Genomic DNA, 7,907 nt, shown 5'->3' with positions numbered 1-7,907 from the left:
TGTCAGAATATGTAGCATTAATCCAGTATTAAAATCTGCCCTTAAATAAACCAAATGTGTGACCATGGCTTTTTGGAGAAAAACAGGCTCAAAATGCTTAGTTTTTCATTCTGGAATTAAAGCTGAAGGGAAATCTCAAAGTTCCAGAAGATAGGAGAATATTGCATATTATGATATACTATATAGTAAGTTATACATTTCTCAAAAATGGTAATATTTTATTGCATTTTTATAGTTTAGCTCAGACTGAATTAAAATGATAACATCTTGTGAGAGCTGCATGGTTTGGTAGAGGACAAGATTAATTGGAGAGTTTTTACTTTGTCCTCCCTTGTGTAAATGTGGTCCTTAAATTTAGACAATGGCAATGTAAATTCAAAACTTTAAAATAAATAGCAAAATTTGTAAAATCAATATTTTATAATATACATGCATTATTTTGTAATTTAAAAAGAATAAATGATTGCATAAGAAAGGAATTTAATGCCAGTAAATTAATATATTAATATATAGATTATTCTTACTTATAACCAATATTATAATAAAGGGAATGGTTTTTTTAATGTTGCATTTAAACATAATAAGAATTGGATTATTATTAATAATCTCATATTAAAAGTACATGAACACATTTTTAAATGTCCACATATATTCTCCATAATTATATGCAGGACAGTGACTAGATTTCATCACTTTGTCAAATTTTAAACATTACATCTAACAAATAAGGCAACTCAGGCTATAACAGAGGGAACAGCCTGAAAAAGGGTAAAAATGTTTTACAAGCTGTCTTTTTAAAACCTCCCCACTCTTAGCACCCTGGGAGTCTGAGGCAGGCAGATCGCTCAAGGTCAGAAGTTCGAAACCAGCCTGAGCAATAGGGAGATGCAGTCTCTACTAAAGATAGAAAGAAATTAATTGGCCAACTAAAAATATATAGAAAACATTAGCCAGGCATGGTGGCACACGCTCGTAGTCCCAGCTACTCAGGAGGCTGAGGCAGAAGGATTGCTTGAGCCCAGGAGTTTGAGGTTGCTGTGAGCTAGGCTGATGCCATGACATTCTAGCCCGGCCAACAGAATAAGAGTCTATCTCAAAAACAAACAAAAAACCCCTACATCCCTGCCCAAGGCCAGTAATCAGAGGGGGAGGGGAGTGTCTTTTGTTCTTTGTACCACAAGAGATAGCTCAAGGGAATTATGCAGGCAGAGGTCAAGAGAGATTGTCTTCAGAGGAGATGGGATGGATCAGAGCCCTGGACTGTAGTTAAACCGCAATTGCCTGAAGCTAAAACCCTCCATTTAAAAGCTCAGTACTTCTGCTTATAGATAAGACCTTGGTACTTTATGATGGAAGTCTGCCAACCTCCTCATTTGCTGGCAAAGTAATAAACCTTGCTCTCCTTCTCCTGAAACCATTTGTCCTCATTCTTCTGATGTGGCCTCAGGGACAAGTGCTGCAATTTCAGCCAGATTTAGCAGAGTCAAAATTAGCTGGCCAGGTTGTTGTCTCCCATGTCTCTGTCCCAAGTCCAAATCAGTGGGTCTCAAATTCATCTTTTGCAGAATGTCAGCATTCCCTGAGATGCTGGAGTGCTCTCTTGCTGATAGAGGCCAATGACCATGTTTCCATATCCAGGAAGTTAGCATTTTCCTTCTGACCTCCACATGCAGTGGCTTTCAAATTTTCTGTCTTTCTCATTGTCTATCACTTTTTGGGAGAGTTCCCTGGTATGTTTGTATTCCTTAGTTGCCTAGTAATTTTGGCTAGTGAACTCATGTGGAGAAGGAGGATCAGCCATCTTGTCTGGTCCTATGTAATGGAGAAGTTTCTAAGGCTTGGTCTGACCTCTGTCAGTACCAGGGAATTTAAAGAGAGGGAAGAGGTCACATGCCAGGGCACCAAAGCCCTAGGCATCACATGAACTGCTGTTGCTCACTCTAGTTTGCTGGCCCCCTCACCATGAACTCCTTTGTTCAGATCTTTCCCTGAAGTCCTTAGAGATTATCAGCAGTGCCAAACCCTAATATTATAATCCACCAGCTCTGGGGAGCTGGAAGGAGTGGTCTAGGGATGATTCTCTGAGAAATCCATTTGCCCCTTTTTGTATCACTTTCTCACCCAATCTATGGACTCAAGCATTCAGATATTCAGCCTGTTGATGCTTTTTTTCTGCAGTGAAAGGGAGGATTGCGGATGTTCCTAGGTGACTCCAGTGAGAGACAAAGAACAGAGCTTAATATGATTCTCCAGCTTCTCCTTTCATTTCCTCCTCCTTGCCACCTGCAGCCACTCACCTGCTCCTCCATCCCCAGACACTTCTAAACACCCTTTCTTCTCTCTAGGTACATTGTGGCTGTGTGTAAATTCCTGAAATCCTTGTGTCCTCTCCCTCTTATAGTGTTTCCAGAGTTGATATTACCTAAGAGAGTTAGGTGGAACACTTTTTTCAATCTGCTAGTATTCACAAAGCTTTTATATATACTAACATTTGCCAAAGTCTGGTATTGCATTAAATTATGCACTTAGTCAAACTTAGCATCTGTATTTCATGGGTTCCCTATGGAAACCATCGCTTTTATATGCTCAGCCAATTGAACATAGGAGAACCCTAAGTCTGACTGTTGCAACTCAAGGAAGTAGATGATAAACTCTTCGTTCTTCACCCACCATATAATACATTCCGTATTAGGCTGATTTGTTTTGTAGATCAAGAGATTGAAACTGAGATCTACGAACTCTTGAATGAATTTTCTGACATAAGATGTGTGAACTAAAATAAAATTTCAAGTCCCCCACCTTACTGAATGGAGCCCTCTTGGCCATGGGGACTCCAGAAAACCCCTAAAGCTTAGTTGCTGGTTATGAGAAGGGAGGTGAGACATGCTTCACTATGCCCTCCTCCCTTTTTATAGATATTCTTTGTAACAATGAGATGCTAAATCATTAACAGGCCTAAGGCTATACAAGACAAAGCTTAAACCACACCTGCAGGTTGTCAATTTACTTAACAGATCACTTGAGTTTTACTAAATGTCTGGTGGCTTATCTCTGATTACCAGATATCTTTAAGTTAACATTCCAAGCCTTTAGACAAAGCTTCATGTCTTTAGCCAATTACAAATCGAAGAATCTTGAAACCTACCTATAACCTGTAAGCTGCCTCCCTTTGAGATGTCCTGCCTTTTGGGGACAAACCACATATTGACACCTTCCACATATTGACTTAGGATCTTACATGTAGTTCCTGTCTCCATGAATGTGTGAAATACTAAACTGTATCCAGCTTCCATGCACATTTTCGCAGGACCTCTTGAGGCCATATGCTCCAGGCTGGTCACTCACATTTGGCTCAGAATAAACCTCCTTAAATTATTTTATAGTGTTTAGGTATTTTTCCATTAACATATGAAAACAGAAGGAATAATGTTAGAAAGAGGGCACTTGAGAAAACTTAGCAAAGAAATCTGCTAACCCAAGCTTTATGACTTCATAGACATCTGTCCTGTTTTGCTAAACAGATTCTCCAGTTAGTGTTTTTTTTTTTTATTTGTTTTTTGTTTTTGTTTCTTTTTTGAGACAGAGTCTCACTTTGTTGCCCAGGCTAGAGTGAGTGCCATGGCATCAGCCTAGCTCACGGCAACCTCAAACTCCTGGGCTCAAGCAATCCTACTGCCTCAGCCTCCCGAGTAGCTGGGACTACAGGCATGCGCCACCATGCCCGGCTAATTTTTTCTATATATATTAGTTGGCCAATTAATTTCTTTCTATTTATAGTAGAGACGGGGTCTTGCTCTTGCTCAGGCTGGTTTCAAACTCCTGACGTCGAGCAATCCGCCCGCCTTGGCCTCCCAGAGTGCTAGGATTACAGGCGTGAGCCACCGCTCCTGGCCTCCACTTAGTGTTAAAAGGAAATTTTCCCACCTGTAGTAGCATTTGTCTAAGTGATATAAAACTGAATGCTGTGCTTCAGCACAACTGTTTTAACTAGCCGAAGCTCAAAAAGTAGTATCACCTTTGGGCAACACTCTCTGGACCTAACTGAAGGCTCTTTTCTGCCCAGTGAACAGTAGGACTTGTTTTAAATCTAACATGTACAGACCTATGTACTCTTCAAGTTATCTCTAAAGTTATAATTTCAATCCTTAATTAGCATAAGCACTAATCCTCTTTCTAGCACTTAAAAACCTCTGATTCACCCTCACACTCCCTCACAACTACTTTATTTACTGCTAAGTATTGCCTTCCTGTTTATAGGTTAATGACTTTGACATTATTTTATCACCAAAGGTCTGTTTTATACAGTATTTGACAAATGTTTAGGTTTTAAAAGCTTGCTTCTCAATGTGTGGTCATGGACCACAAACATTGACCTCATCTGGGAACATATTACAATCCTTAGGCCTCCCTGCTCCAAGAACTACTGAACCAGAATTCGCATTTTAACATCATCGGAGGATTCCTCAGCAGAATAAAGTTAGAGAAAGGTAGGTGTAGGGCAGGATTTCCCAGAGGGGAGGGCTTGGACAACCTATATAAAAAGCACCGGGAGAGCTTATTTTAAATACAGGGTCCTGGGACCCAAGTCAGACCTGCCTAATCAGAGTCCCTGCAGGTAAAACCTTAGAAATCTGTATTTTAAATAAGCACCCTATGTGATTATTATGCACACTGAAATGTGGCTTTAGAAACTGAAATTACCAGGTAGTTTGTGTTTTTTTTAATCAGGCAGTTTGTGTCTCATTTTTATAATTAATATTTCCATCTATTTTAAGAAAAACATGTTTATTTATTGTGATTATACAGGAGCTTCTCAAACAAAAGTAACAGGGATGCTATTTGATCCCCAAATGGTACATGTACAGTGTATAAAAGATTGAATATGTATTATATTGGCTTAATCATTTGATCTTTGTGTCAAAATGTTTTACCCTCTGGCTGTTTAACAGACATAATGGATAATCACCAAAATAAATTGCCCAAGTGATTCACTTTAGATTTATAGAAATATAAAAAGCATTGGAGATTTTTTTTCCTCATAATTTTACGAAACTTATATGAAATTTCAGTGCTTGGCTTTAAAATTAAATTACTCTCTGGAGAGGAACACTTCCTTATGTACTTGCCTAACAGTTTACAGTGACATAGGTGCATCTGGAAGTCTGTCATATGTCTTGCATAATTCATACATTACCTTTTACTATGGGTAATTTTGTGTGGTAAGAATTTTTTTAGTATATAATATTGCTGCACTTACAACTCAAATAGGAAAGCACAGAAATATCAGTTTAAAACACAAGGAGAGATTCTGTTGTTACCTTTCAAGTTTCAAGATATAGAAAAATATTGCAATCGTGTGCATGTGTTCCAGTGTGCATGTATGTGCTAACAGTGTAAAAATAATCTTTGATTAATCTTATTACTATCTTTTTAAAGAGCTTTATCAAGGTATAACTGGTATACGAAAAAATTGCACGTTTAAAATATACAATTGGATGAGTATACACTGCAGATACCATTACCACAATCAAGGTAATAAATATCTGTCACTTCCCAAAGTTACTTTGTATCTTTTTTTGTAGTAAGAACACAACATGAAATCTACCCTTTAAACAAAATTGTATGTGCATAATATAATATTGTTATCTATGGGCACTATATTGTACAGTATATCTCTAGAACTTATTCATCTGGAATAATGGAAACTTTATACAAATTGAACAACTACTACCCATTTCCCTTCCCTCATCCATTACAACCACCATCCCATTTTTTGCTTTGATAAGTTTAACTATTTTAGATACCTCATGTAAGTGGAATTATGCAGTATCTGTCCTGTTATTGGCTGATTTAACTTAGCATAATGTCCTCCAGATTCATCTGTGATATCACAAATGGCAGGATTTCCTTCCTTTTTAAGCTGAATTGTGTTCCGTTGTATGTATATGCCACACTTTCTTTATCTGTTTATGGACATTTGGGCTATTCCTGTATTTTGGCAATTGTGAATAATGCTACCATGAACATGAGAGTGTAGATATCTCTTCAGGATCCAGATTTCAATACTTTTGGATATATACTCAGAAATAGAATTGCTGGATCATATGATGGTTCTATTTTTTAAAGTTTTTGAAGAACCTGCATACTGTTTTCTATAGTGGCTGCACCGTTTTACATGTCCAACAACAGTGCTCAAGATTCTAATTTCTTCACATCCTCTTGGACACTTGTTATCTTTTGTTTTGTTTTTGATAATGGTCATCTAAAATGGTATAAGGTGATATCTCATCACAGTTTTGCTTTTCATTCACCTGATGATTAGTGATGTTGAGTACCCTTTCATGTACCCATTGGCCATTCGTATGTCTTCTTTGGAAAAATGCCTATTCAGTTCCTTTGCCCGTTTTTAAAATTAGGTTATATAGTTTTATGCTACAGAGTTGTAGGCGTTGTTTATACATATTGAAAATTAATCCAGGGGATGGGTATATACATACATAATGAGTGTGATGCACACCATCTGGGGGATGGACACGGTTGAAGCTCTGACTCAAGGAGGGAGGGGGAGCAAGGGCAATATACGTACCCTTAACATTTGTACCCCCATAATATGCTGAAAAATAAATAAATAAATAAATTTTTTAAACAGAAAATTAATCCATTGTCAGATGTGTGATTTGAAAATATTTTCTCCCATTCTGTAGCTTGCCTTTTCATTCAGCTGTTTCTTTTGCTGTGCAGAATCTTTTTAGTTTGTTGTCGTCCCAATTGTCTATTTTTGCTTTTGTTGCTTGTGCTTTTATTTTCTTTTTTTTCCAAAATATTAAAGGGCACAAAAGTTTTTGTCTTATGAATAGCTTTTATAATGCTAAAGTCAGGGCTTTTAGTATGCCTGAAACCAGAATAGTGTTAATTGTACCTAATAGGTGAGTTTTTATCCCATACCTCCTCCCATTCTCCCCCTTCTTGGTTTCCAATGTCCTTTATGTCTCATTTGCCTGTGTGTGCCCATCCTTCAGCTCCCAATTATTAGTGAGTACATATGATGTTTGTTTTTCCATTGCTGAGATACTTCACTTAGTATAATGGTCTCCAATTCCATCCAAGTTGCTGCAAAAGACACCATTTCATTCCTTTTTATGGCTGAGTAGTATTCCATGGTGTATATACATTTTCTTTATCTACTCCTCAATTGATGAGCACTTAGGTTCATTCCATATATTTGCAATTGTGAATTGTACTGTGATAAACATTTGAGTTCAGGTGTCTATTGATAAAATTACTTATTTTCCTTTGGGTAGATACCCAGTAGTGGGATTCCTGGATTAAATAGTAAGTCTACATTTATTACTTGGAGAAATCTCTATATTGTTTTCCATAGAGGTTATACTAATTTTTGGTCCCACCAACAGTGTATAAGTGTTCTTTTCTGTCTATATTCATGCCAGAATCTATTCTTTCATGACATTTCAGTAATGATCATCCTGACAGGGTAAGATGGTATCACAATGTGGTTTTAATTGACATTCCTTGATGATTACTGATGTTAAACATTTTTGCATATATTTGTTGCCCATCTCTTCTTTTGAAAATATGTCTTTTATTCACTTTTAAATGGGGTTATTTGTTTTTCTCTTGCTGATATGTTTTGTGATTTTATAGATTCTAGATTTTATAGATTCTAGATATTCTAGAACCTTTATCAATGTATAGTTTGTGAACATTTTCTTCCATTCTGTAGACTGTTTACTCTTTTGATTATTTCCTTTGCTGTGTGAAAGATTTTAAATTTAATTAAGTCCCATTTATTTATATTTTATCGCTGTATTTGCCTGTGGGGTCTTAGTCATAAATTCTTTGCCTCAGCTAATTCTAGAAGAGATTTTCTATGTTTTCTTCTATAAATT

The sequence above is a fragment of the Microcebus murinus genome, chromosome X (assembly GCF_040939455.1).
Source record: "Microcebus murinus isolate Inina chromosome X, M.murinus_Inina_mat1.0, whole genome shotgun sequence".
Lineage (NCBI taxonomy): Eukaryota > Metazoa > Chordata > Mammalia > Primates > Cheirogaleidae > Microcebus > Microcebus murinus.
Note: the sequence above shows the minus strand (reverse complement) of the source record.